Source organism: Hordeum vulgare, chromosome 2H (genome assembly GCF_904849725.1).
Source record: "Hordeum vulgare subsp. vulgare chromosome 2H, MorexV3_pseudomolecules_assembly, whole genome shotgun sequence".
Taxonomy (NCBI): domain Eukaryota; kingdom Viridiplantae; phylum Streptophyta; class Magnoliopsida; order Poales; family Poaceae; genus Hordeum; species Hordeum vulgare.
In genome coordinates, this window is record NC_058519.1 from 586610503 (window position 1) to 586618586 (window position 8084).

Below are 8084 nucleotides of genomic sequence, written 5' to 3' on the forward strand. Positions count from 1 at the left end.
TCAATAAAAACAGTTTTGACCAGAACTTTGACTGCCTATAGTTTTTAAACCACAAGTCCAAATGACTTGATTCTTTTTTTAAAATTCTTATTTTTCCCTCTAGTTTTTTAAGTATTTATTTAAAAATATTTCGAGACAAGTTTTTTCACTATGATGAGTTTCTTATTTGAAGCTAAATTTGAAATTTTCAGAAAAAGAAGAGGAAAACTTTGTTGGAAATTTGGAGAGGTTTTCTCCTCACTACTATGGACAAGGCAAGCATTTTGAACTTGGGTTATGGTGATTGCATTTGCACTGCATGAATGCATCGGTTTGGAGTTGTACCATGTATTTAGTATATCACCAATGCATGCATGAATGGCCATATCATTGCTTACTCATGGCTTGCACTTCACTCAAGCTCAAGAACCTTTCTAACATGATTATAGGATGTGAGAATTCAGGAGAATGTCTCCTGTCTTTGACGTGCCGATGGCCACGGACCTTATTTTGACACGGTGGTGTCACGGTGACACATATCAGGTGTGTCAGTTATAATAACAAACACCTCCTCACACGATCTAGATCGAGTCTTGTTCCGTTACACCTAGCTGTATACCGTGCTGCCGCGAGTCCTTTCGTTAGGAAGGTATAGCTTAGTAAGTTGATAACCCCTATCCAGGTACACACCACATAGAGGGCCACGATGAGGGTTTCCAGGGCCATGGACTAAATCCTGTCATCGGGTCAGGGGGCATGGGTGTTTCCGGCAGTGTAGCCGAGAGGGGGTTCCCCTTTGTAATTCACGCATATGAATAGTGATCCCATGCAGGTTGTTGGTCTCCCTGTCTTAGAGTTTTTCTGGAAAGATGCTTTGGGTGATTCCTGGCATCCGGATGGTTAAGCTGGTGTGTTTTGGTTAGGTGTGTTTCAACCGAAAGACCGTAATGGGAATTAGCCAACGTCTCGGTGCTGGCTAAAGAAATCCTTTACTTGTGGGTAAAGATTACACCTTGTGCAGAGTTATGTCTATTCGAATAGCCGTGTACACGGTCAAGGACATCAGCTAGGTGGATCAAGTGTCGGTCCCGGTGTCGGTCTTCGGAGGAAAATAATTAACACCAAGCACGAATATTTTGCACTATAATTCTTTTGTCACTACTAGTATTACCATGAATTTATTACTGGTGATATGAATATTATTGTCGACTAACCCGTTTCTCTTATTATATTTTCTGAGTGTCACAAGGGCTGGCTAGACCACCCCGGACATTTAGTTTTATTTTCAAGACCTCTCGTGGTGTCGCCTTAGTCCTCGGATGATCGTGTCTCGTCTGATTTCTCTTTTAGTCACCCGATTGGCATTTGTTTTCAAGACCTCTCGTGGTGTCGCCTGAGTCCTCGGATGGTCACGTCTCGTCCGATTTCTCTTTTAGACACCCGATTGGCATTTCTTTTCAAGACCTCTCGTGACGTCCCTCGAGTTTAACAGGCAGTATGTCTCGCCACTACTCTTGTGGACACCCGTTTGGCATTTCTCCTCAAGACCTACTGTGATGTCATTTTTTTAGGCATCCGACCGGCATTTCTTTTTTTATTTCTTACCACTAACACTTCTTTTCTGTTTATGCTACAATTTTTCATGCCATGTGTAAAATCTGTCAGCATGCTTAGCTACCAGGTATGGTTGGCATGAGCATTTCATATCATGACTGTATGCATTCATTATATCTTCTATTCAATATGTTTGCGAGTACATTCCAACGTACTCACTCGCTTGTCCCTGGCTATTTACTTGGCCCGACTTGGAGGAGGATGAGCCTATGGAGGAGGATTGCGCTAGCAAGCCCGACGCTTAGAGGAGTACAGTCAGACCACGTGTGACATAAGATTCTACCACATGTATTATCCGTGGAGCTGCACAAATAAAGTACTCAAGTCTCACACTGACACTTGGCTCTATTTTTTTATTGTATCGGTATTACAGTACCACCACACCACTATCATATTCCACCACCTAAGTATTTTGGCAAGTTTGTAATAAATTTTTTGAGTCACCCTGACTCAACCCTGTGTAATATTATATTTGTACTGGTTATCTATATCAAGGGAGTCTACTAGTGGTTCTTGGGGCTGGTATGACTCTAGGGCTCTTCTGTGATTTAATCCCAGAAAAGGGCCCGACAATGACTTAGCAATATTTTTGCATATCCAAGGTTTTCAGAGGTGGGATGATCACTTGGAAAAGTTTGGGAGGCAGAAGGTCAAAGGAAATTGAGGTTCCTTTGTAACTGAAAGGATTCGGGTTTCCCTTCCAATGACTCGGAAGGCATGGTTTCGATGGCAAATTCCGGAGATAGATCTTGAGTGGCACGGTTGGACTGCAGATAATCTCTGGTTGGATAGGGAAGGCAAGGCTAAATGACCATCTTCACATACCCAAGAGCTAGAGAAATCTTATAACACTAAGAAAAAATACGGGAGTCAAATCCCGCAAAGGAAAAAACAGGAGCGAAAACCAGGGTGTTACATGAGCTTGCAAACAATGTGACTAAAGAGTTAGTCACGGGATCTTGTATTACGGAATGAGTAAAGAAACTTGCTGGTAACTAGATTGAACTAGGTATGGAGATACCAACGATTGAATCTCGGGCAAGTAACATACCGATAGACAAAGGGAACAGTATATGAGATTAACTGAATCCTTGAAATAGAGGTTCAACCGATAAAGATCTTTGTAGAATATGTAGGAGCTAATATAGGCATCCAGGTCCCGCTATTGGTTATTGACTGAAGAGTATCTCGGTCATGTCTACATAGTTCTCGAACCCACACGGTCTGCACACTTAAGGTTCGGTGACGTTTCGGTATAGTTGAATTATGTATGTTGGTGACCGAAGGTTGTTCGGAGTCCCGGATGAGATCCCGGATGTCACGAGGAGTTCCTAAGTTGTCCAGAGAGAAAGTTTGATATATAGGAAAGAGGTATACGGGTTCCGGAAAGATTTCGGGCACTGCCCGTAGAGTACCAAGGGTGACGAATGGGTTCCGGGGGTTCACCAGGAGGGGCCACCCACCCGGAAGGGCCATATAGGACTAAGAGGTGGCGTACCAGCCCCTGATGGGTTGGGCGGCCAGCCCCATGAGCTTATGCGCCCGAATTCAGGAGGTGGGGACGAACCGACCAGGAGGAGGAGTCCTCCTAGCGCCTCCACCAAACCGAATTGGAGGAGGACTCCTCCTCCTCTTGTGCGCCGCCGACCAGCCCTAGGGATTTTCCCTAGGGTGCCACCCCTTGACTCCCTCCTATCACTACAGGAATCAGACATTTTGCCGTCAGGACGCTACAGACGGCAAAGAAAGAATTACAGACGGCAAAAAAATTGCCGTCAGCCCATGACGGCAAAAAATGTCGCCATCCAGCATGCCCTCAAAGAGGTATTTTGCCGTCAGTCTTTGGTCGGGCAGACGACAAAGAATTTGCTGTCAGTAAGAAAATTTTGCCGTCAGTAGGAATAGCCACACGGCAAAAAAGGCATCTAACCGAACGGAACGCATGACAGACGTCGTTAGTGCCTTTGTCATCAAGTGGCAAAAACTAGAGAGGATAGAGGCAGCTCACCCCAATACACGGTGCAACTCTCCCTCCCTCCACCAGTTTGTTCCACCTCTAGTTTGATTCGGTAGTGCACGATGAAGCCTTGTCGGATCAGCTCCACCAACACCGCCGTGATACATCCCTAATGTATCTATAATTTCTCCTTTTTCCATGATCTTTTGGGTGACATTGTTATATGTTTTGCAACACTTTTATATAATTTTATACATATTTGGACTAACCTACTAACTCAGTGCACCCAGTGCCGGTTTCTGCGTGGTGATGTCTATTTTTCAAGGACTTTTACTTAATTTTCCGGAGTCCCAAAAATCTCGAGAAAAATATATAAAAATCAGCATGACGGAAGCTTCTAGATCACCGAAGACGGGCCAGAGGGGGCCAAGAGGCCTCCACGCTGCCTTGTGGTGCGGCCTACCCCCAGGCCGCAATGAGAGGCCGCCTGGGTGGGCCCCACCTCCTCTGACGCCCTCCTTTGGGCTATAGTTACCCTTCCAAGAGAAAACCCTCGTACTGTATCCAGAATCGCGAATTCCTCCACCGTTCTGCCGCCGCAGCGCTTTCGAGATCATGAGCGTCAGGAGACCTCTTCTCGGACATGCCGTGAGTAGTCCTCCTTGGACCATGAGTCCATGACCAGTAGCTATGTGATGTCTTCTCTCCAATCTTGTGCTTCAACGGTTAGTTCTTTTGAGTTGCCCTACATGATCAAGGCATATATGTAATTGTCTTGGTGTTGCTATGTTGAGTTTGCTGGGATCCGATGGATTATGAGATTATGTTCAGATTGTTATGAGTTATATATTTGGTTCTCCTTTTATATTATGTTCTTTAGTGATTCATGCTTGTTCTCCGTTGCTATTTATTGCTTTTGCCGAGTAGTAGATTGTAACTCCAAGAAGGAGCATTATGCATGATTGTGGGTTCATGCCCCCTGATGTCTAGCTTGAGTGACAGAAACATGAGACTAGGGGATGTGTTGTTTCCACCATGGAGAAAACAACGGTGCTTGTGACCATGGTTGCAAGGATTGTTTACCTTGTGCAAAGTCCGTTAATGCAGTTGTCCATTGCTTTGAGTTTACACTTTGGGTGTGACTTGGAACTTAATACCAGCGAGATGTTCTGGATAGATATCTCAAGGTGGATAGTTAGTAAGTAGATGCTGATGAATAAACGGTCTACTTGTCTTGGCGTATTTCCCATTACTTTTGAGCCTCTAACAATCAAGGAGCATGATTACCATTGCAGTGCGTTTATAATTTTGTCAATTGCCCACGTGTAAGTTGTTTACCTTGCATAGTTGTTTATCGTCTTTTGGGAGAGAGACATCAGCAGTGAACATCATGAGACTCCGGTCCATATTTCCACCACTGTTTACACCTCCACCATTTACTGCTTTATTTCCTTTCCCCTTGCAATCACCATTACTATTCCCGCTTGTGCTTTCATCCTTTGCAAACTACAAGGCCGGAGAGATTGACAAACTCTCTGCACTCGTTGGGAGCAAAGTTATTTGTTCCGTGTGCAGGTCCATGTCTTCTGCTAGCGCGAGAGCAGTGGACACCTACTTGTTGAACCTCAGAGTCCTCCTAGTTCGATAAACCTTACAGTCTCTGTGTAAGGGAAACTTGTTGCTGACTACATCTCAACCTTGCACTTGGGGTAAACAATGAGGGGGCGAGAAGTATATACATTCTCTCGTCATCAAGCAAAGTTTCTGGCGCCGTTGTCGGGGACTCCAGTCCTCAAGATAGGGGAGTTGCACACCATCCCTTACCTTTCCTTTTCAGTCTTGTTAGTTTGCTTTCTAGTTTTTGCTTTAGAGTCTTATACCAAAAAAACACAAAAAAAAATAGTTGCTTTGTTCTTTCTTGTTGCTGCTGCTATGGGTTCCACTTAGAACACCAAGTTGTGTGACTTCACTAGTCACAACAACAATGACTTTATCTACACTCCTATTGCTGCTCCCGCCACTGCGGCGACGTCTTATGAGATTAAACCTGCTTTACTGAACCTTGTTATGAAAGATCAATTCTCTGGTGCTGGAGATGATGCTGCTTTGCACTTGAATAATTTTGTTGAGCTTTGTGATATGCAAAAGTACAAAGAAGTAGATGGTGATATTGTTAAACTTAAGCTTTTTTCCTTTCTCCTTGAGAGGAGGAGCTAAAGTGTGGCTTCAATCTTTGCCTAGGAATAACATAGATTCTTGGGATAAGTGCAAATATGCTTTTATTGGGAAGTATTACCCGCCTGCTAAGATTATCCATTTGAGAAGTAATATTATGAATTTTAGGCAACTGGATAATGAACATGTTGCCCAAGATTGGGAACGTATGAAATCTCTTGTTAAGAACTGCCCTACTCATGGTTTGACTGCTTGGATGGTTATCCAAACTTTCTATGCAGGATTGAACTTTACCTCGTGGAATTTGTTAGACTCGGGCGCGGGAGGAACCTTTATGTAAACAACACTTGGTGCAGCCACAAAACTATTGGATGAGATGATGACAAATTACTCTGAATGGCACACCGAGAGAGCTCCAACAGGTAGGAAGGTAAACTTTGTTGAGGAGATTTCCTCCCTTAATGATAAGGTTGACATGATCATGACTTTACTCACTAAGCAAGCTCCTATTGATCCTAGTGATGTTCCTCTGAATTCTCTGGTTTCTCAATAAAGAGAGCAAGTTGATGTTAGTTTTATCTCTAGGAACAACTTTAACAATAATGCTTATAGGAGTAATTTTGGTAGCAATCCTAGACCGCTCCCATCCAACAACTATGGGGACGGCAACACATATAGTCATACTCCTAATGATAAAAGAATGCCTAGCTATGAAAAACTTTTGGAGATAGAGAAGGCTATAAATAATTATATGCACACCCAATATGAACAAAACAAGGCCTTCTCTAGACAAATAGATGAGCATTCTTCTATTTTGCAAAAAATTGGAAGGCAACTTGAGAGCCTGAATAGTGAGATTTCCAATCTCCAGACTAGACTCACCACCACAGAGACCCAATTTTCCAATATGTCGCACACCCACGACACTTTGATAAATCAAATGGTAGCCAAACCCGAAGTGGTTGTATCTCAATAAGTGGAAGATAGGATTAGGAGCCTTCCTACACACACTAGCCTTGCTACTATGCATGTTGTTGAGGATATCAAAACTTTTAGCACCCATCACATCCCTAGTCCCAATGGACCTATTAATGGTGATGCTAATACCTCAACTTTAGGACAAGTAGGTCCTTTGAACTTAGATACTATGCAAAGAGTGAGCTTAAATGACATCACTACCACTTTAATTAATGGTAGTAATCCTGATTTTGACAATTGTAGGCTTTCTGAAGTGATCACCTTTTTGCAAAGAATGGCTAAGGACCCCCACACTAGTACACTTAATATTTCCTTCACCGAGCATATTACCAATGCTCTTATCAAATCTAGGGAGGAGAAGATCAAGATAGATACTTCTATTCCTAGAAAACTAGAAGATGGTTGGGATCCTATGGTCAAAATTAGAATGAATAATCTCTCTTGCTTTGCTTTGTGTGATGTTGGAGCTAGTGCCTTCGTTATGCCCAAAAGAATGTATGATATGCTTAATTTGAAACCTTATGATCCATGTTCTTTTGGTGTTCGTCTTGTTGATTCTTCTATAAATAAACCTTTAGGGAGAATTGATGATGTTCTTATTGTTGTCAATAATAATTACGTGCCCGTTGATTTTCTTATTATGGATATCGAGTGTGATCCCTCATGTCCAATTATTTTGGGACGTCCTTTTCTCCGCACCATTGGTGCTATCATTGACATGAAAGAGGGAACCATTAGATTCCAATTTCCCCTTAAAAGGGAATGGAACACTTCCCTAACAATAAGATTAAGTTACCTTATGAGTCCATTACACGGGCAAGTTATTCTTTTGGAGTTGACATAATTTGATCTTTTGCATCATGCCTAGCTCAAAGGCATAAAAGAAAGCGCTTGTTGGGAGGCAACCCAATTTGTTTTTACTTTCAGTTTCAGTGGTCTTGATGTTTGTTACTACTGTAGCAGCATCATTGTATCTTTATTTTCAAGCCTAGTGCCAAGTTTTAGCCTCCGATTGCAAGAAAGTGCAAAAGTTGTGACATGTTCTCCAGAAACAGATTCTGTCTGCTTGACAGAAAAATGCTCCTAAAATCACGAGATCATCTTTTTGATCTGAAATGTTTTGACAGTATGATCCATATAATTGTCTTTCTAGCGTTAGTTCTGAGTTTTTTGATTTGAGTTGCAGAAGTGCCCCGAACAATTTATTTACTACCTGCTGGTGTGTTTTTCCCAGATTCTGCCCTGCTTTGCGTTTTCATTGTTTTACAAAGCTTAAGCTTACTTTTTATTTGCAAAAACCTTTTGGAAATATTGAGAAACATAAACTCTTCCAGAAAGTATTTATTTCCAGTAGAGAGTGAATTATTTTATTAAGGGAACT